The sequence below is a fragment of the Polypterus senegalus genome, chromosome 2, assembly GCF_016835505.1.
Source record: "Polypterus senegalus isolate Bchr_013 chromosome 2, ASM1683550v1, whole genome shotgun sequence".
NCBI classification, from domain to species: Eukaryota; Metazoa; Chordata; class Cladistia; order Polypteriformes; family Polypteridae; genus Polypterus; species Polypterus senegalus.
In genome coordinates this window covers 138,991,224-139,013,572 of record NC_053155.1, presented here as the reverse complement: position 1 = coordinate 139,013,572, position 22,349 = coordinate 138,991,224, and the positions used below count along the sequence as shown (strand labels likewise).

The 22,349-nt window shown below is 37.0% G+C and overlaps 1 protein-coding gene and 1 long non-coding RNA gene across 3 annotated transcripts in view; one reads left to right on the top strand and one right to left on the bottom strand.

Moving 5' to 3' along the window:
• The window catches only part of LOC120523410 (gamma-aminobutyric acid receptor subunit gamma-3), a 1,280,683-nt gene that overhangs the window by 262,337 nt on the left and 995,997 nt on the right, over positions 1 to 22,349 (bottom strand). The gene's annotated exons all lie outside the window — the stretch shown is intronic.
• On the top strand, positions 1,338 to 21,214 carry LOC120523411. Of its 2 annotated transcripts, XR_005632618.1 has the most exons (4): positions 1,338 to 1,411; positions 1,891 to 1,977; positions 16,384 to 16,551; positions 19,933 to 21,212. It is a non-coding gene; the product is annotated as an uncharacterized LOC120523411 (long non-coding RNA). The 2 variants fall into 2 exon arrangements; XR_005632617.1 differs by lacking the exon at positions 1,338 to 1,411 and having other exon boundaries at positions 1,457 to 1,977; positions 19,933 to 21,214.

The window sequence follows — 22,349 nt, the reverse complement described above, 5'->3', positions numbered from 1 at the left end:
TGTCCTTTGTACTTTAATATTGATTAGATAATTCATCAAAATGACAGCGATGACCATTTTTTAAATTACTTTTGTGCTAGAGATTTTTTTTTTCTGGCTGTAAACTCGTTGCTTTACTGCAAAGCATTCCATACCACCTCCTGACGTAGCTGTCAGTTTTTATCGCTTATCTTAAAACGCTCCTATGGAATGCTCCATTTTCTGCAATGCAAAGATAGGATTGACTGTCGGTTTTTATTTGGAAAGCAATCACAAATACTTTCACATGGATGATTACAGAGGCATTTTTCTGTATCTAACAGAATGTAAAACAGTTAAAATACAAAATAGCTCAGTATATAGTATGTATATCTGGGATGAAGGAACCAAAAGCAAATCGTCCTTTCTTTATTATACCACCAGAAGGTACTCTTTTACTACTTCTAACAGCCTATGGCTCTTTGACCGATGTTTACATATATATTTTCTCTTGAAACACTTTCCATCGTTACATTGTACTGGTCATTTCTTCATTTGACTCAGACTTGTGCTCAGAAACTCAGTTTTGTTTTATTCTCAAAAGGAGTAATTTATTACACTTTTCAAATATCTCTAAACATATAATTTCCTTCAATAAACCCATGTCCGTGAAATATATCATTTAATGTAGAAGTGGCCAACTCTGGAGAGCCGCAGTGGCTGCAAGTTTTTGTTCCAGCCCAGTTGCTTAATTAGAAGCCAATCCTCACCAATAACAGATCTTATTTAATTTCACTGCTTGTTAATGTTTTAATTCTCCCATGTCAGTTAATTCTTAAATCATAGATTTTTCATGGACCATCCAAGTAATTTAAAACATAAAAGAGATAAAATAATTTTCAGTTCTTCACCTTCTCTTCAGTTTCTTTCTGAGTAGTTAATTAATCCAAATATGAATGATGAATACACACAAGTGGAAATTGAGACAAGCTAGATTTAAAACTGCTGGTTCCTTTGCCATTTACCTCTTATTGATAATAAGAAGCAGTTAAAACAATGACTACAGCTGTTTAAGACTAAAATAAGCAATTAAGGGTTCAAAATCTTAAGAAGCAAGACAACTAAAATGAAACAGAAAAATGTTAATTGAGCAATAAGTGCTTCATCCCTAATGAATGATTTCTCATGGAGGAATTAGGTTGGAACAAAAACCTGAAACCACTGTGGCCCCCCCAGTCCGACATTGCTCAGCTCTGCTTTAAATGGTCTGAGTCTTAAATGGCAAATAAATTAAATGAAGTTAATCAGTAGCAAACACTAGTCACTAATTAAGAAAATAGAATGAAAACCTGTAGTCACTGTGGCTCTCCAGGATTAGAGTTGGCCACCCTGAGGACTTGGCAGATGTGAGAATTCTTGCGGCATATAGAGAAAACAAAAATCTGAAAGATTGGTTAGTTAGGGCATCTTGTATTGACCTTAACACCATAATTGGAATTACTTTGGGATCAGTATTTTAAGGGGGGTTTTCTAGTGTAATTTTAGTCAGTTTTTTTAATCCATAGATAAGTTATCTATTTAATTAATTTATATAAGGTCATTTCTTATTTAATATAAATTTAGGTATTTATTGAAGGGATTTCTAGTTAATTAGGCCAATGGTTGTTAGGATTATGATGGGAATAGGCAAAGGTGGGGGAGGGGTAAAACAAACAAACAATAGGATTAGATACTAACCTTAATCACAGATACTTACCTTAATTACCACCTGGGGATCTCAGCAGACCAGATTTAAACCCCTTCCAGACAGGGCAAGTTAGTCAATCCTCTGATGAAGGCCTGCTAGGAGGCTGAAATGGTTGTCTGACCATTACCTTTCATCATTGTATCTTTTTTTAATTTTATTATGATCAACCTTAGTTTGTTTTTTAGGCTTGGACTGTCTGGATGTTATTATCCCTGCCCAAACACCAGAATCTATGGACACCGGAGAAGAGGAAGGAATGTCATTAATTACGGGTAACACTTCAAACTATGGCCTACTGCCCAAACTCAACTTTGGCTTTTGGAAATTGGTTTCTTTTGGTGTGAATATGGTTTGTTTGTGCCCTTGTATATTGAGAGTGTTTTTTACACATTTACACACATATATAGTGCTTATGACTTGTGCACAGACAGACTTCAAATGAGAGTAATACTTGGAAGCACAGTTTTATACAAAAGCATAATTTTCTGTTCACAGAAAGTGATGTGAGAAAAGTACAACAAGGACACTTTGAATGCTTCTAATGCATAAATGAAGCCCAGACAAATTTGCTCTTGATTACTTGACCATTTTAAATACAGCTTTTGTGGGTTTTTTTTTTTCCCCCCCCCTTTTACAGCTTTGTTTTTTTTCTTTTCTTACAAATCAAAGCACTGAGCCTACTAGTGTTTCACAAATGAGAATAAAATGTAATAGTAGTTATATTATCAAGTATACCCTCTTCATAATTTTATTTAGAAGGCATGGTTCCTTTCCATATCAACTTAAAAATTCACTACCAAGTGAAGTAACATTATATGGTAAAATTTTAACACATCACAAGGAGTGTAGGTTATAGTTAAGTCAGAAAGTATGCAGGTGTAGCATTCGGGTGTGTTCTGGGAGTAAGTTTACTGATACAAAAGTTAGAGCATTTCATGTTTATTTACTTTATCCACAAGTCTTATGTTTCTCTTTATTACACTTTTTCTAACAATGATTCATTCTCAAAAATAGTGATAATGGAAAACAATTACATGTGTTTTAGTGTACTGCATGAAATGGTTTTTTTACAGTTAAATGGAGCACAGATAGGTTTGTTGTGGCTCCGATTTCATACACAGAAAATTTCAAGTCATGTGAAATTGGCACAGATTGATGTGTGTTAGTATTGGAGTGTCTGTGACTAACTATTGCTCAGCTTTCCTAAACGTAACATTTTTGAAAGTATACCCAATTAGCAAATGAAAAATAACTAATACAAAATGACCACTACTAGCATAAAATCAGTGTCAGTATTACTCTATGAAAGGAGAAAAGCAACTAAAACAATTGCCCATCAATCTAGTAGTAATAATTAACTACAGTAATTCATTAAAATTCTATAAATAAGTAATGACTTTGGAAGGAACTGATTTATTGTATAATGTGACTACATCTTAAAGTTTTTAATTCCACTCTGAAGATACATGGAAGCAAAAGCAGCTCTTCCGGTCTGGATGAACAGTAACGCCTAGTCAATCTGTTGAATGCTGTACCACTAAGTAAACGGTACAGTGCAAATTGTATTCCTGCTTCATCCTTGTTGTTAGTGGGCAGCATGGTCCTTATTGCATGCTCAATGGCTCTGTACTTGTTGATCAACTGCAGTTCCATTTCAAATCCATCCTATGTTTAAATCACTTAGGGCAGCTGCATCTTTCCTGTGTAATTAGCTGAAATACCATTAGACTGTAAGCTGATAACATCAGTTCTTTATAATAATCTGCAGATGTTGGTTCAATCAAGTCAATCTGATATATGCTTACATTATTGCTTTCCCTATCCATTTATTTCCAGAGAAGTGACTTTTCTGTACTTCTGTGGTTAAACTAAAGCAGCAGTAGAAGGATGCTTCTATATGAGATGTGCACATTTGCTCTTCCAAGCATCTCACACACTTGCATTGGGCATCTGCATGACTTGAGATGAGTAAAACAAAATATACAAGTTCAAACAGCCTCTCTCAAGATAAAATTGAAACAGTCAGCAAATTTTAAGTTGAAGTTGCACAGAATATTTCCCCATTTTTTAAGACCGATGAGTTCACAAATTCTCCAGTGCTTTTCACTGGGAAGTTTTGAAATTTCAAAACTTCATACAGAGCATTCAATTTGAAATATCTGACCAAAAATTGAATGGACATCGCATATTTCCCTGAATAAGTTTGCAACATTTCAGCAAAATGGGTCTATGGAGTGACCCATTTTGTAAAGAGAAGGTGAAAACAGGATTTTTTTGTAAATTTATTAAAAACCAAAAATATCACTGACACAAGTATTCAGATCATTTGTTAGGACAGTTGAAATTTTGCTCAGGTGCATCCATTTCTATTGATAGTAATTGAGATATTTATGCACCTTATTTAGGGTTCTCCCTGTGATCACCTCAATCATTTGAACAGGACTAGGAAAGGCATACACCTGTCTATAGCATATCAGGTCTAACAGTTGACAATAAGATTCGGTGTAAAAATCAAGCCATGAGGTCAAAGGAATTACCTGCAGTGTCTAGAAGCAGGATTGTGTCATGGAACAGGGCTAAAGAATTCTCTAGCATTGAAGGTTCCTAAGAGTAGCCTCCATAATTCTCCAACCACAACTTTTCCTAGACCTTGCTCCCTGGCCAAACTGAGCAGTTGGGGGAGAAGGGTCGTAGTAAGCAGTCACTCGAGTTGAGCTCCAGAGAGCCTGTGGGGAGACTGGAGAAACTTCCAGAAGGGCAGTCACCATTGCAACACTCCACTAATCTAGGCTTTATGGTGACTAGATGACACATGAAAGTCTGCTTGGAGATTGCAAAAAGGTACCAACCAAAAGGACTCTGTCTGTGAGAACAGATTTTATGAAACCAAGATTAAACTCTTTGACCTCAGTTCTGAGTTTTACATCTGGAGGAAACCAGGCACAGTTTCTTCGCCTGTGCAATGCCATTCCAACAATGAAGCATGCAGGAGTTGGTGGCTAACAAGCTGGGACTGGGAACTAGTCAGGGTCAAGAGAAAGCTGAACTGAGCAAATTAGAGATATCCTTAACACTAGAATCCCTGAAGCCTATTTTAAAAAAAAAAAAAAAATCCCTGGCAACCTTAAATTCCCTCGCACATCTTCATCAGTGTCATATTTTGCAAATGTGTCGATCAGCACAATCGGGGAGTGAGGTGCCTGGAGTTGTATAGGGTAAATAATATATTGTTACTTGGAATACATTTCATGTGTGTTCCGTGGCCACAATGATCTGTGTCAGTGTAGGATGACAGGAAAAACGGAAACTTTTTCCATGTTATACTAATAATAACATAGTGTATAATGTGTGAAGACTTTAGTCCAAATATCAAACACATGCTTTTTTTTTATTCAAGAATATAAAAAAAAAAAAAAAATTGATCATTTTCATGTTGCTGTCAATGAGTAAAAACCCAAGCTCAAATGTCAATTGACAGAAAGCTGATATGGAGATCGCTAAATGGAGATAAATGCCATCAACTCGGAGAGGGAGAGGCAAGTTCATTGTACCACGTGAACGTCACTGAGAGAATAAAACTGAATAATAAAAAAATGGTTACAGACTAAGTGTCACACAATCAAATCAAATGTATGTTTTAAAATATTATAGTGATAAGAATTATAGCAGCTCACTACTCAAAAAGCAGAACGCCCAGTCTCGAACCCAGAACCTTTGTGTTATAAGGCAGAAGTTTTTACCTCTGCACCTTTCAAGAATACATTTCAACTTTCTGTCAATTGACATTTGAGTTCGAGGTTTTTAACTCATTGACAGCAACATGTAAATCATTTTTTTTTTTTTTCCTTTGGTTATATTCTTGAATAAAAGCACGTGTTTATTTGATATTTGGAGTAAAGTCTTCACACATACAATTCATGTCATTAGTATCACATGGGAAAAGTTTGTTTTAGGTATGTGTTCAGCATTTCTTGCCTCACCTAGTAGACAGTAGCACTTTACAGACATTTAAAACTATGACTTCTTGTTAATTTGGAAGAATTGAGTAGACCGAATCAGTGAGCTTTGTTGAGCTGAATGGCTTGTTCTTGTCTAGATTGGTCTAATGTTCAAACAAGCCTAATGTCACAATGCCTGGAAGTCAAAACGTAAAAACAGTAACAAGAATCAAAATCAAAATAATTAGGCAGTGAATTTTTATTAAAGGTTTTTAACCATATACTAGGACAAGATGATTGGCGCGCCATAATCGGATATTGATGTGGCAGGTATATATGACTAGAAACAAAATGACATTGCTCAAACAAAAGGAATTCAGTCAAAATGGCAACTTGCTGCTATCACGTTTATTATAAATTTATAACACCAAAAAATAACTATATAAAAAATATTCAGAATATATTTTTAAGTGTACAAACAAGATCCATGATGGTTTTTCATTTGCTTCTGTTTTGTTAACTGGTGATCACCCATCACTTTCAATGGTGCACGATGACTGCCACATGGTAATGTTCGAAGGGGTGGTGATTTCCAGAATCTCTATGTAGGTCCATTTCTCATTGTATCTGTGTTTTTTAGGTCTTTGTTTCTTTCTTTTTTGTTTTATTTTTTTTTTCTCATCATGGTGCTTTAGTAGTATTTAAGATCTAGAAAAGTAAGGCAAGTGGTCACACTTACTGCATTAGACTCGGGATGAAGTAAATTCTTGCAAGCTCAACACAGTTCTGCTGGTAGTTTTGTTTTTTCCCAGCTCTTGTTTTGGCTTGTTAAGTTTTTGCAGCAAGAGCTAGTCTCTCTGTCATTGACTAGAACAAGGTGACCACCAGAAAATTCTTGCATATATTTTTTTTTTTCTTTATGTACAAGCTAGTTGTGACATGCAGTAAATGAAAAATTGTGACACTATAACAAATCTAATGGTTTACATATTCAAAGGCAAGAAGATAACTGAAGCTGAACACATTTCTGTTCAAATGATGATACATCACAAGAGAATGAACACTGTAAAGAGGCAACAATTTACTGTTTATAAAAGAATAGTGTTGTGATTTTGAGGTTTGAACCTTACTGGTCTCATTTCTATTTTTTTTTCTACCCAATTTTTTTTTCTATGAATATTTTCTATTGATTTTTTTCATTATGTTGAAGACTTCACTGCTATTAACTTTGAGAATATTTTGATTCATTTGTTTCACTGTTATCTGTTACGATTATTTGTAAAAACATGAGTGCTGCATTTTGTGGCTATTTTTGTGTAGTTCATGTTGTTGTTGTTGTCGTCGTCCTTACTTGGAAAGTTGCCAACACAGGCCCTGATGTGGCCACATTGATGATTTTGGGTCACCGTTAGTATATAGGACCCTGGCACCCTTGTTAATTCATCCTATCAATGATCAATGGAACAGCAAAACTAAGTCTTGTTGGGGATGTTATGTTTACGGTACATTTCTCAATTTCTGTATCTTTCCATTTAATATCACCTGAATGAAGATTAAGTAGTAGAAACCAGAAAACAAAACAATTCTATTTTACTGCAAAAATCAGTATGCAGCTTTGTCCATGTTGACTCTATTTTGTTCTGTCATGAGTTAGTGTAGAAGTCTGTGGGTTGGTGTGCTTATGGCTGTGTGTGCTCTGAAATGATTACTAGTCTGTTCTATGTTGTTTTTATGAAAGTAAAAAGAAAAAAAGATTGCCAGTGTCTGTCACTGCAGACTTAATCCAAGTATATTAAACAAATAATTGAATAACTTGTTCTTGGAGTCAATATGACCTTTTTTTTAATTTAAAATGAGACCGTGAATAGCTTTTGTGAGAGAAGAGTTGAAATACTGTTCATAATGGGGATTAATCAAACTTTTCAAAATATTGAAGGTGCGCAAATGATTTTTAGATCTCAAATTGTTCATTTTTTTTCAAATACTCTGCCATGTTAAAAAATGGAATGAATTCCCCACTGCTAAACAAGAAGCCATGAGTGTAAATTGAAAAAACATACATCAAAGTGATTAAGAAATAGAATGATCTACCATTTTTATGCAGAATTTCCACTTTGAAAAAGTTGACCCTAGAAATTAATTTAAAAAAAATTTATAAATGAATTTAAATATTAGTGTACTTTATATAATGTTTATAAATTTTAAAGAGGATATGTATAAAGAAACAATGAAAAACATTAAAATCAATTATAAAATGTTACAATATGGGGGAAAAATTACAAAATAAAATAAAGGTATGGTTGCTTTTTGCATCTGAAAGCTAAAATCCTTTTAAAACTGTCATAACAATGTAACCTGAAACATGCTTTAAATTTTCACCTACTTGTGTGAATAAGGTTTAGCTCACTTTTACTTATATTTTGCTTATTTCTTGCCACTCCCCTTTTATAGATGAGGCAATTCTGTGTGCAAAATGAAGACATTTATGGCCTTCAAACCTACAGAGAAAACTACTCTTGGTCATAAATACATTGCGCTGTATATGACCAGAATGATGTACCATAAAAACAATATTGACACTTGAGAGAAAATGCATCTATTTAAAATGCGCAATATTCTGAACTGAAGAAAAATGAAAATCTGAGGATAGGAAGGATCAAAAAATATTTGTTCTATGTAATACCTTTTAACAAAGGCTTTTTTGGTCTTAATCACCCTTATAATGCATCAGTAAATACTGTAGGTTATTCATTTCTGTGCAGTGTGGCATATTAAGTGCCTTTGATATACTGGAAAAATTAATTATGAATATGAGAGATTTGCAGATCTCATACTGAAATATGCAGTATCAAGAGAAATATGTCTAAGTTCAGCCACTTTTGACAATTATAAACTATTTTTTTTATTAGTCCACATTGCACCAGATGAATAACCACTTAACTGATGCTTTGCAAGCATCAAACACCAAAAGAAGCCTTTTCTAAGATTGTTACTTAAGAGTAAATGAATAATAGATGCATTTAGCAGCACCTAAACTTTTTTTTTTGATAAACCACTAGTATTATCAGTCGTAACAATTTTGAATATATAGTAAAATATCAAAGTAGAGGTTTTTAGTCAGCATTTTTTCTTCATTGGTATGAATGACTTTGGATTTGGCAAGAAGATAGCAAGAGACAGAAGCAATAGTTGTGATGAAGAGTTTGTGTGAGAGACGACAATTTCAAAGAGGAAAAGGTAACCTACTAATAGATATAGTGAAGTAAAGAGATGTAGACTTTGAGAGGCTTATTAGGATATACAGTAATCCCTCCTCGATCGTGGGGGTTGCATTCCAGAACCCCCCGTGATAGGTGAAAATCCGCGAAGTAGAAACCATATGTTTATGGTTATTTTTATATATCTTAAGCCCTTAAACTCTCCCACACTGATTATAAATATTCTCCGCACAGTTATACAGTAAACCCTCGTTTATCGCGGTTAATCCGCTCCAGACAGATAAATGAATTTCCACGAAGTGGGATTCTTTATTTATAAATCTATTTTCACAGAGCATTGAAAACCTGTTTACGACCTTCTAAATACGTTTTTTAACATTATTAGAGCCCGCTAGACATGAAATAACACCCTTTAGTCAAAAGTTTAAACTGTGCTCCATGACAAGGTAGACAATGACAATTAAAAGAATGCAGACATATCTTCCTCTTCAAGGTGCGTATCAGGAGTGGAGAATGTCAGAGAAAGAGATAGCGAGAGAAAAGTAAATCAAAAATCAATAGGGCTGTTGCGCTTTTAAGTATGCAAGCACTGCGATAAAGTGGCAGCAATGAAGGGATCAATGTGAAGGTAGCCTTTCAGCATTTTTTAGAGGAGCGTCCGTATCTTCTAATCAAACAGCCTCTGTGCAAACAGCCCCTTTGCTCACACCCCCTCCGTCAGGAGCAGAGAATGTCAGAGAGAGTGAGACAAAGAAAAGCAAACAATGAAAAATCAATACAGGCTGTTGGAGCTTTTAAGTGTGCGAAGCACCGTGCGGGAAGCCTATCGTATATCATTTATATTTTTTTAATTTCATTTAATACTTAATACATGCTCTGATTGGGTAGCTTCTACGCCATCCCCCAATAGCGTCCCTTGTATGAAATCAACTGGACAAACTGAGGAAGCATGTACCATAAATTAAAAGACCCATTGTCTGCAGAAATCCACAAACCAGCGAAAAATCTGTGATGTATATTTAGATATGCTTACATTTAAAATCTGCGATGGAGTGAAGCCGCGAAAGTCGAAGCACGGTATAGCGAGGGATTACTGTACTAGAAAATTGTGCTTGGAAATTTTCTCAAGAATAAAAGCGTTAATGAAATGATGAGGGAGAGAAGAACATCACATGTTACAGTAAGAAAGGAGATTATCTTAAGTAGTGACTTGTGAGAGGACTCAATATTAGAATAGTCACATGATTAGTATGGGATGTTGTAAATATTCATGCTGTTGTAAATGACTATAACAATACAAAGTGTAACATGATCGGGTTAACAGAACATTTTGGATAAGAAGGGAAATACAGGGTACATGTAGTGTAAGTCGGCATATGTGAAGTGTAGCCATTAGGTAATGTAGCATACCAAGATCTATAATTTTCTGGATAATGCAATTTGTTGAATAAAAAAAAGTTGTCAGCGAAAATATGCCTCTGTGTGTAACCCGCAAGTATCTGTACATTTAACCCGGGTTTCAATGTAACTCTTGAAAATAGTCTACAACTGACCATGGTTAAAAACATTATTAAACTTTTGTTGTTAGTCATATGCTAAATGAACAGGGAATTGCCTATGTCGTAATATAAAGGGAATATCTTGTTTTGAGTTGTCAGTGTTATGGAATCCCTGTAGTTTTTCTGTCATGTTTCTTGTCTGGCAGTTTGAGACTACTATTCAGAAAGGTTGTGTGTAATTAATTTTTTGTTCACTGTCTAGGTGTAAGATCCCGCTGATCTTTAGATAATTTCGCTCTGTGGCTTGTCGTACGTTGTCTGTTGTTCTAAGGCATCTCGCCTGTGCTTATCTACTGTACATCACGTCAGACCAATGTTTCTGCTTCTGTGTGTTGGTTGTGAGCATGGCCATTTCTGTTGGTTGCATCTAGGCTGTATGTGCCTTTTCATTTTATCGGGAGGCTTGCGTTGAAGTCAAGGAAAAAGGTGTAAAATGGTAGTGTCATAATCCAGTTTCGGTGAGTAATGAAGTATGCACCAAATAAAATACCACAGTTAATTGGTCACATTGAAGATAAGCCTAAGACCTAAACTCTGCCAGGAACACAGATTCCTTGCTTTTGTTGTGGAGTGATAAAGTAGTTGTGACAACTGTTGCTTGTATCGAGCACGGATGGACACAAGCGAAATAATATAAGAATGTGCAGCAATTGCCAGAGGCTAGGAAAAAATTGTTCCTATACATGTTGTTTTTCAAAGATTTTAGACAGGCATAAAGTATTATCTTTTAATATTTTCGCAAAAGTATGTGTTGTAAAATAAATGTGGGGTCAGACTTGTATGTTATGTATGTCTTTCACAGGAAAAAAAGTTCAACAGTATACCCAGCGAAAGATTAAAGTATAGTACAGTTACTGTACTTGCCCATCTTCCATCTTATCCTCAGCCATGAACATAAGAGCCCTGAAGTACAAAAACCCCACCTCGGCATCCTTCCCTTCTGATCTAAGCAAAAACTATAGGAAGCAGCGTTCATTCTCAGGATCACAAGCAGAGAGAAAGGAGCTATCCCATTAGACCATCAGATGGCAAATGTTAAATGTTTATCGGCATATAAACAGAACTTTACCACTGAAGCTCAAAACCTTTGTCACCTCACCTTGTCTCTTGTTTTCTTTTCCGTGGAAATTTTAACACAGAATTACACTAAAGTCACTGTTGGTTGTAGGTGGCCCCTTATAAAAGAGCAAGAAATTATATTTATAAAGTGCTTTCCTCTCTACTCGAAGCATTATATATAGAAAGCGGGCGCCACTTGGTAACTGCCAATGTGTACCATCCACCTGGATGCTGCAGCAACAGTCATTATGCAATAATACGCTCATCACACATGAGCTATAGATGGCGAAGGGGTGAGAGAGAGCCATTTAGATAAAGGAAATGACTAGGGGGTGAGAATGACTAGCCCATGGAGGGCAATTTAGCCTGGACATCAGGATACACCCTGTTCTTTGCAAAGGCTGTTCACGGATGTTTTATGACCGCAGACAGTCAGGAGTTTAGTTTTACATCTCATTTGAAGAATGGCACACTTTGTACTGCACTGGGGGAATTGGGATCCACACACAGGCCACAGGGTATGTGCCCCCTGCTGGCCACAGCAACCCCCTGCGTGGTCTCCCATTTAAGTAACATGCTTAGATTCTGGTGGATGACCTGTTCTGAAGTGCATTTTATGGCTGCTGGCTTATTTTCGTACTGCTCAAACATACACAGGCGGTACAAATTGTAAATGTTATACAAAATAAAAATGTGTGTAAGCATGTTGAAATATTTGTAAGTAATACACAACCATCAACACGTCTACTGTTATGGATATTTTGAATTAAAAAAAAAAAAAAGACAAATGTTTATAAAAGAAACTAATTTTAACTTTTTTATTTTAACATGTAAAGTGTAATTTAATAAAATATACAGTATTTAAATTTGACATGTGCGTATGCTCCATGGAATTTCCCAGCTCTTTGAAAATGTTGCTATTTTAAGCATCTATTTGTTTATAATGAGTGACCATTGCACCCACTTGGGGAATATATAAAGGTTACTTGGGAATAATTAGTCTTACACTGGAAATATAAGCTTATGTGCTGTTAATGTTAAATTTCCTTTGAGATTTTTCCTCTGTTCCATATTTGAACTATAAAGATCAATCTTTTATCAAGAGAATGCAATGATGCTTGCTTAAAACTTTCAAAATGGTTGTATTGTTTCCTGTAATATTAGCCCACATTGGACAAAAACAATAAAATCTGAAATTCCGAAGGATTTTTAGAGCAGGAGTAATATTTTTAAGGTGAATACCAGGCTTAAAGAAAGCTAGAGCCGATTCCTTTGGTAACATGACAATGATTTGTATCTCAATTGCTCCCATTACAATGGCAAGCTAAATTAACTTTTAGAGATATCTTAAAATGCCTTTAATGGCTTCTTAAAATGAAGTATATAGATCTTAAAATATATTTTTATTAAAAGATAAGTTTAGTATTTTTTTAAGGTTATTTTTCATAGACCTGATGCATGTTAATTTGTCATGGGAAAATGTGTTCTTAAATGCAGCATTTTTTGTAAAATAAAAATCCTATGCTTGGCACTATGGTTTAAAATTGCTATTTCATGATATATGACTTATCATTTTCAGATATCTGAAATGCATTTTAAGTTATTGTGAAATAACTTCTTGCATATTTTGAGATGTCATAAATGCAAGATTCTGAACTTGTGAGGTGGCATGGGTACCCACTGTACTGTGGTGCTGCAACAAGTAACAAATTACTCACTCTTCTCCAGTTAGATGGAAATTTAAAATAAATGGCAAGTTTGGAGAATTAGATGGAGGTTGGGTAGCAAAAATGCATCAGGGTTTACTTTTTTTAATTGGTAGCACTTTATAAGCAACAATATATGCAATTAATTGAAGAGTAAAAAGGCATATTACAAAGGCTCAATCCAGAGTGCCTGATATTTAGAATCTCCTTCCAGTTTCAGTATGGAGTACTTCATGCAGTGATTTCAACTGCATGCCATTTGACAGTTTGGATTTTGAGGTTCTGTTTTGTTGTGCAGTTGCGTATGCAGCAAAAAGTTAAACCTTTTGACTTTATATAGAATCTATATGGCCTCACTAACAATTTCCCCTTATATTTTTCAGAAAGATGCATACAGTTTACATTCTGTATCTTGCCTGTGGCAAACTGTAGCATGTGCAGTAAATTGCCACCCTGTAATTTTGTGTTATTCATTCTATCTCTATTCTACATAACATTTTTATCATGTAGCATCTTCAGACACTTTTTTTTTTTTTTCTTTTCACTTTTGCATGGTGGTATGATAAGTGGTCTGTGGCGAAGTGCTGTTTTAAATAAATATTCAGGTCCCAGATCTGGTGCTGATTGAGGTGCTTGGCTGATCACACATTCCTGTGCAAATGCAAGTGGTTGAGTCAAGGGCCTCATTCACACCTCAGAGTAGGAAGAGGTCCATTCCTGTACTCGATATAAAGGGAGCCTGCATGGCAGAGAAGTGAGAGAAATAATAGAGGAAGGAAATCTGATAAAGAAGTAGAATGTGAGCGAGCAGTATCGGGTGCCTGAGCAGAATGAGCCAGCCAGTAAACGAGAGCCAGAGCAGTTGTTAGCCCCGTGGAACAGTGAAGGATTGATGCTGTAGGGGCAGATTGTCCACGCTGATATTTCAGAGGAGCAGGTTTAATGGATATGGAGTCCTCGGGGGGTGATGCCACATGTGCAAAAAGGAAGACGTGAGGACAGCTGACTCCAAGCGGTATGGCAGACACTGATGGAGGCAGGGAGTTGGTGAGTAGGAAAGTGGATGCTGGAGTCTCTGCTAGCTGAGTGAGCTATGCATGAACTGGAGAGATAGAGAGAGGGAGATTAAAGACCAAATAACTATTGTATTGATTTTAGCTCTGGAGTTTAACTCCCGGACTATTCACTGTTTTCATTTGATTCATTAACTATTTATTTAAAGATCACTGCACCATTGAACACTAATTGTTCATGGATTTTAATAAAAGCAATTGGCACTTTAGCACCAAACCCTTGCTGAATGTGTGTGTCCTCATTTCCCTGGCTATTCTCGGTTAATGACTATTGATGGTTTTGGGTTCAAGAGGCTCCTGTATGCACCAGGGATAGTGGAGGCAGCCCAGACCATAACAAGAGGCCACTCCATTCTGGAATAAAATGGCAACAGAACTCAAAACCTATATAAAAAAAAATAAAAAAAAAATACTGTCATTTATTAATCAAAACACAAAACAGTGATAATCAGCCAGTCATCCAAATTACATGATACAGTTCTTACTGCTTGGAGGGGCTGGTTATGCAAATAATTAGAATCGGTTTCCACATTTTCTAACCTCCTGCAGCAGTATATTTCAGCTTTCAGTGAGCCTTTCTGTACCTCATGACTTAGAGACTCTATTGTGTGAAGTATCCAATCAAACCTGTCTTGAGAAGCACTTGCTACTACCACCTTTAAAAAAACTTGGAGTAAGATGCCCTCCCAATGTCTGTGTGCATATCACAAATTGCAGATGGTTTTTATCTAATTTGTGTGTACACAATACATATTTCAAATTTGTAGTAATTACTACATTGACACATTTCAGACCACGTTCTCCTACAACACTGATTTGTGTTACTGATGAGTTTCTAGACATCATTGAACATGTAGTCCTAGTGACCTTTTTCCCATCCAGATTATCTAGTTCAAGGTTGTTTATAGCCTGTAACTTTTCTTTTAGTGTATTTCCAAAACATAGTAGAAAAAGTGGTCATGCCTGGAAACATCAAATGAGCAGTCTTTCTAATAGTAAGCTTAACATGTAACACAATGTGAAGGTGTATCTGTCAAGTCATTATGTGCTTATCTCACTCCTACAGAGTACATTAGGTTAGCAACTTTCAATCTGAGTACTACTAGCAATAACTTCAAATTTTCTAGATTATGAAAGCAACAGATGGAAAGTAGGCATGCAAGGTTTGTTTTTTTATCTTGTTTACTTTTTTTACATCCTGGGTAAGCACTATTTTAGTTATACTGTTAATTTGGGGAAATCGCTACAAATGCATATTTTCTTGATTAGCTGTGATTCCCTACCATTTACTGCTTCAAGCTATCTCTGTTATGTCTATCTTGTTGTTGTTGTTGTTTGCATGCAAATTCTTCCCACACAAGTCATTGTGAACATAGAAGATAATCCTTCCTTCTGAAAAAGTGTGCCAAAAAGCTGTAATTAGATTAATTTTCTTATCACACTTATACCATTTAGACAGGATGCTTTGTAAAACCTGAAACTTTTCCATAGTGGATGTATTAAGTAAGCTATAAGGCATTTTTTTTCATGTTTGGATATGTGCCAAAATGGCTGCAATTTTAAGTTGTTTAGGGAGATTCAACTTTTATTAAATTACTAAATACACCAGGAGCAAATAACAAACTTGTTTGCAAAACTTTTAACAATTTCATTTTCAGTTATATTGAATGCATCATTTTAAATGTTTGGTTACCCAAGTTCCCAATAAGCGCATTCAATAGTGGCATGATAAAAGCATGCAAGACAAGATTGCCAACAAATGTGTACAGCAAGTAAACTCTCCCCTTGGGTTTAGTTTTATCTACTGGACAGTTACTTTTTTTTATTAAAAAAAATAACATAAATGAAAATATGGCAAATTAAAGCAGAATAAAAAAATCCACAAATCCTGGCAAATAAGAGTAACTGAATTGTGCCACATTATGCTGTTGCATACGTGCGCATTAGAGACAATTTAAGGGCTTGAATAACTGTGCTTACCCAACATTTTTTCACCCTCCTCAGTTCTGTAATGACCTCTGTCTATAAAGGCTGTTTATTTTTTTCACTTTCCAGGTTCAAGCATATGGGGTTATCAAGTTAGTAACCCCATCTCTTTATCTGTGTTTTTGTGCTTTATTCACAGTGGTGTATTTGACCGGATGTTTCTGAAAAATTAACTGAGCAGCAAGACTATTATCGCAACCTTGGCCACCAAGATTCAGTCCCTGCAAGTCCAGGTGGAGGAACACAGGACAGAGCTCACCAAGCACATGTGGCTCTCCACCAGAACCAGTTGTGGCCTCTGTACCAGGTAAGGAAGACAATGATGACATTGAATCCTATTTTCTTATTTTGGAGAGCACCGCCACCCAACACAGCTGGGAGTGAGTGGAGTGGGCCAACATACTGATGCCATTCCTGTAGGGTGAGGCATAGCTGACTTATTACAACCTCAATGAGCATGCAACTGCCAACTGTAACACCCTACAAGTCAAGGTATTCAAAGTTATGGCATCTCCTTGGACCAGCAGGTATGGTTATGCCAGGAGAATTTTGGAAATTTGGACCCAGAGCAGCCATTACACTCCCAGGCATTGTCTGGGGCAGTGTGGGGAGATAGTTAAGGCCAAATGTGAACAGCTCTAAAAAAAGGTCCTAGAGGCTTCTTGTGACATCCTGGTAAATGCTCACCCAAGTTACTTGCTGGGCCAGTCTGGTGACAAGAATATAAAAGCATGGAGGCACTTATTGAAACCTTTGAGTGACACAGAGCGGCCTTACAAAGCAAGTGTGTGGAACAGTCCGCTCGTCAAACCCAGATGGGATGTGTGGCCAACCAGGAGCCTCTCCGCTGTGACGAAACCCAAGGAGAAATGCACATCCTCCCCCTGCTGTTTCAAGTGTGGGGAGGCCAGGCATACCATCCCCAACTGCCCTCGCCTCAATGAGCCTATGCACTGCAGCTGGGTGAAGGGCGGAAGATACTGTGCAGTTGCTAACCCATTATCTTTTCCTTGTAAAGGAGGTAATAAATGGACTTAAGGTTACTACATTAATTGATTCCGGCAGCAACATTTCCATTGTCGCTTGCCATTATGTGCTCCCGCAACAGTGGTTTGCTGGGAAGACCAGTCTGACCTGTGTTCATGGGAAAACGTGGTGGTATAGGTCAGCCTCATGTGTCATCAGATATGGAAGTATCATACAAGCACACCAGGTTGAAATCCTTCAAAATTCAACTATCTGGTGAGACTGGTCAGACGTTGAAAGCAGCATAGCTCCTTTGAATTCTTCGGGCCTTGTTATGGATGGAGGAAACCCATCACAAGCTGTCCCCATGCCATGTTCACAGCCGGACACATCAAGGAGCCACACAGCCATCCAGACTGACGTTCCCTCGGCTGGCACTGGGCCCTCATGGTTGGATACCATGTCCATTGAGGTCAGTCCAGACTCTATCACTTTCACTATCTTTACAATTTCAATTTTTGGCAAACACCGGCTTCCTCTTAAAGGGAACAATGTAATGACAATTCTCTCAAGTTTGCCAAAAATGCAGTAGTTCTGGTGAATGGCCAACACGCTCAACATCCCATATCCCAAAGGGGCCACACTTTGTTGTTAATAATGACCTGATGTATTGTGTAGTAGAGATGAGGTCGCTGTTACTAGTGCCATGGACTTTCCAGTGTCCGGTCAGTGAATTAGTACATGCCCATTAAGGAGCCGACAAAACATTTGAGCATAGCAAGCTTCGATTCTGTTGGCTGGGGCTTAATGAGGAGGTCCATCACTTTTGAACTTCATGTCCGGAGTGTCGGTTATGACAGATTCTGAGTGACTGACCTCTCTAATTCTCATTCACTTTGTTGACTTTTCCTTTGAACCCATAGTGGTTGATATCATGGGACCTCTTAACCTCGTGAGAGTCTTCTAGCCATGAGTTTATCCCATTGTGAACGGCCGCCTCAAAAAAAAAATCACATGGAAGTTTGTGTGTGTTGGCATCTCCAAGGAGGTTCTAACAGACCAGGGGACACCACTCACCTCGTATACATTCAGGGACGTTGCCAAATTACTCTAGATTTAGCATATAAGAACCTCAGTATACCATCCTCAAAATGATGGTCTAGTTGAGCAGTTTACCAAGACCCTTAAACTGATGCTACACAACGTGGTCAGCATGGATGGGAGAAACTGGGACTAGTTACTCCCCTTCATATTACTTGCCTATCAGGAGGTCCCCCAAACCTCCACAGGCTTCTCCCTTTTTGAACTACTTTATAGGTGACCACCCCAGGGCTTTTTGAAAATATTTCCTTGTACTAATATATTAGAATATATCAGGCAGTTATGTGATAGATTTGTGAAAATCGGGCCAACTATAAAAGAACACTTGGAGGCACAATCAGCACAAGCCTGTTATTACTTTGGCATATCTCTCAGAAAATTCTGCCCAGAAGACTGCATCATGATTCCTATCTCCACCTCCCACTCCAAATTATTGGTTCATTGGTGGGGCCTTTACAAAGTTAAGGAGAGGAAAGGCCTTGTCAACTATTTGGTTAAACAACCAAATTGTTGCCTGAGCAAATGGGTCTATCATATAAATTTGCTGAAATAAGAGAAATATATGAAACCAAGTCTCCACTCCGGACAGCCCCATTCATTCTTTGCACACAAACCAGTCCTTAACTTCGGCACCAATTTGAGGGCCAAACTATGGCAGGCGCTGGAAGCAATTATCATATCTGTCTTGGAGGTGATGAGCAAGAAACCTGGTCAGACTTCTCTGGTTGTGCACGACATTGTGACTGAACCTGGGGGTTACTGTCAAAGAATGCCCATATCGACTCCCAGAGGCAAAACATGCTGAAGTGGACTTTGACATCAAACGTATACTGAACCTTGATGTAATAGAGAAATATAGTTCCTGGTCCAGTCCTATCATCTTGATCCTCCAAGCTGAACTCAAGTTTTGCAATGACTTCTATTAGCTGAATCAGTTCTCACAATTTGACACTTATCTGATGCAGCATGTGGACGACCAAGTGGCTCGTGAGGCGGAATACCTGACCACCCCTGAAATGATGAAAGAGTATTGGAAGGCTCCTTTTAATGCACTCGGTGAAGGTAAAGACTTGCAATATCGTGTCCTTCCTTTTTTTGTTGCACAGGGCACTAGCAACTTTTCAGCATCTGGGGGATAGAGTGCTGTGGCCCCACAGTATGTATATTGCTGCCTATCTAGATGACGTCTAATCCAACACATAAAAGGAGCAACTACAGCAGGTCTGAGACTTACTCCATATATTAGTTGAGGCTGGCCTTTGAAAGAGGCTGGCTGAAAGAGGGCAAATATTTAGGTTACCTGGTGGGCAGGGGTATGGTAAGACCACAGTGTTCCAAAATAGACTCCATTATCAACAGGCCAAATCTGAAGATCAAGAGGCAAGTCCAGGCCTTCATAGTGTTAGTGGGATACTACCTCTGGTTTTTTAAGTCTGTCTTTCTTCTTTGAGACAGCAGCACTCTTGACAGATCTAACAAAGAAGTGGGCCCCCAACACAGTGGTATGGGATTCAAAATCGGGCACTGCTTTTTGTGACCTTAAGCAGTTCCTTATGTCAACACCTTTCTTAATGGCTACTAACTTTTTTCTTTGCTTTTTATCCTCCTTCGTTGGACACAGGTATTGGTGCTGTGCTGAGCCAAAGCATCGATGGTGTTGAACATTGGTTAATGTTTCAGAGCTGAAAACTGCTGAACTGGGAACCCTGGTTATGTGTCTGTAGAACAAGAGGCTCTAGCAATGAAGAGAGCAGTTACCCAACTGTTAATGACTTTAAATTTCATTGATTCCTTTGGTCTTATTCAGTCTGTCATCACCCCAACCCGTGAACATAGTCATATAATTGACTTAGTTTTGTCAATTGGTATTTCTGTTTGTAATTTTGAAGTCACTGTAAAATGTTTCTGTGATAATTTTCCTGTTTTATTTGATATCGCGGTTCCTGTTACAATGTATAAACCTCTTAATCCTGTTTATCACTCTCAGCTGTTTACTTGATATACTGCTGGTCAGTTTTCTATTTTTTTTTTTTTTTTAATGTTGCTACTCAGGAGTGCCCCTTGTTGAATTCTTTTTTTTCTTCTGAATTATGTGTTGATGATTTGATTTCACAATACAATTCTTTCTGTTTAGCTATTCTTTACACTGTCGTTCCACTAACAAATTAGGCACACTATGTCTACATCCCAACCAGGGTCCCAGGCATGAATTTAGAAGAGCAGAACAAAAATGGAGAAAAGACTTCAGGTGTCTGATATTATCAAAGGTTTACTCACTACATATCAAGAAGTGGTGAAAGTGGCATGTAATCTACAGTATACTTCGCTAAAATCATCGCTAATAAAGGTCATAGTTTACATTTATTGTTTAAAATGATTAACAGTACTCTTAATCCTATTTCCACTTACTGTTAGCTTCTTAAGTTTGTGATGAGTTTTTGAACTTTTTGTTGGTAAATTTAAAGCAGCTAAACCCCTAATTTTATCACCTGTCATTGACCCATTTTTCCTCTTTGTGCTTGACTGTTTTTATAACCAATTTGAGCCTTTGAACTTGACCACCTTAGGAAAACTGATTAATCAGTTAAAGCCATCTTTTTACTCTACTGATATACAGTATTACCTCCATCTTCTTTCAAAGAGATGTTTAATGTGGTAGGGGTTTACATTTTAGAAATTATAAATCGCTTTTTATCTGGGGTTGCCCCTCATTATATTAAGTTTGTGTTTGTTAATCCACTGTTAAAGCCCAGTTTGGACCCCACTGTTTTGACAAATTATTGACAAATTTCTAATTTCAAAATTTTAATGTTGGTGCTCTTTCCTACTTAACATTTTAGTACCCTTAGATCTGCCGATCAGTGCACAGAGTGGTGAGCAGGAGCTATGTGAAAGCTGAAGGGGATTGATCTTTCACCTGTGTTGCTCCAAAGTTATGGAACAGTTTCTCTTAGTATAAGGGCGTCATCATCTCTGACTGTGTTTAAGAGTAGGCTAAAAACTCAACAGAAATAACCTAGTTTCTGTTCTAAATATCAATAACGCACATAGAATTCAGCTCTGCCACTCCGACACATTAAATATGGCACTATTAAATGTTAGAGCTTTAACTAACAAGATGTTTTTATCAACGATCTTACAGTGCATCTGGAAAGTATCCACAGCACATTACTTTTTCCACATTTTATGTTACAGCCTTATTACAAAATGGATTAAATTCATTTTTTTCCCTCAATTCTACACACAACACCCCATAATGACAACGTGAAAAAAGTTTACTTAAGATTTTTGCAAATTTTATTAAAAATAAAAAAACTGAGAAAGCACATGTACATAAGTATTCACAGCCTTTGCCATGAAGCTCAAAATTGAGCCCAGGTGCATCCTGTTTCCCCTGATCATCCTTGAGATGCTACTGCAGCTTAATTGGAGTCCACTTGTGGTAAATTCAGTTGATTGGACATCTGACCTAACGGAAGCATATAGATTGAGAAGAGCAGCGGACCAGGATAGAGCCTTGTGGAACATCATATTGGATATCATGTGTCTTTGAGTTGTAATTGCCACAACTAACAAAGAATTTTCTCCCTGCCAGGTAGGATTCAAACCAATTTAAGACACTGTTGTGATCAATGGTGTCAAATGCGGCACTCAGATCTAGAAGAATGAGAACAGATAAATGGCCTCTGTCTGCATTTACCCGCAAGTCATTTACTACTTTAACGAGTGCAGTTTCTGTGCTGTGATTTGTTCTAAAAACTGACTGAAATTTATCAAGAATAGCATGTTTATTGAGGTGGTCATTTAACTGCATAATGACTGCCTTCTCTAGAACTTTACTTAAGAAGGGCAAGTTAGAGATGGGTCTAAAATTTTCAAAAGCATGGATTAAATTCATTTTTTCCCTCAGAATTCTACACACAACACCCCATAATGACAACGTGAAAAAAGTTTACTTGAGGTTTTTGCAAATTTATTAAAAATAAAAAAAACTGAGAAAGCACATGTACATAAGTATTCACAGCCTTTGCCATGAAG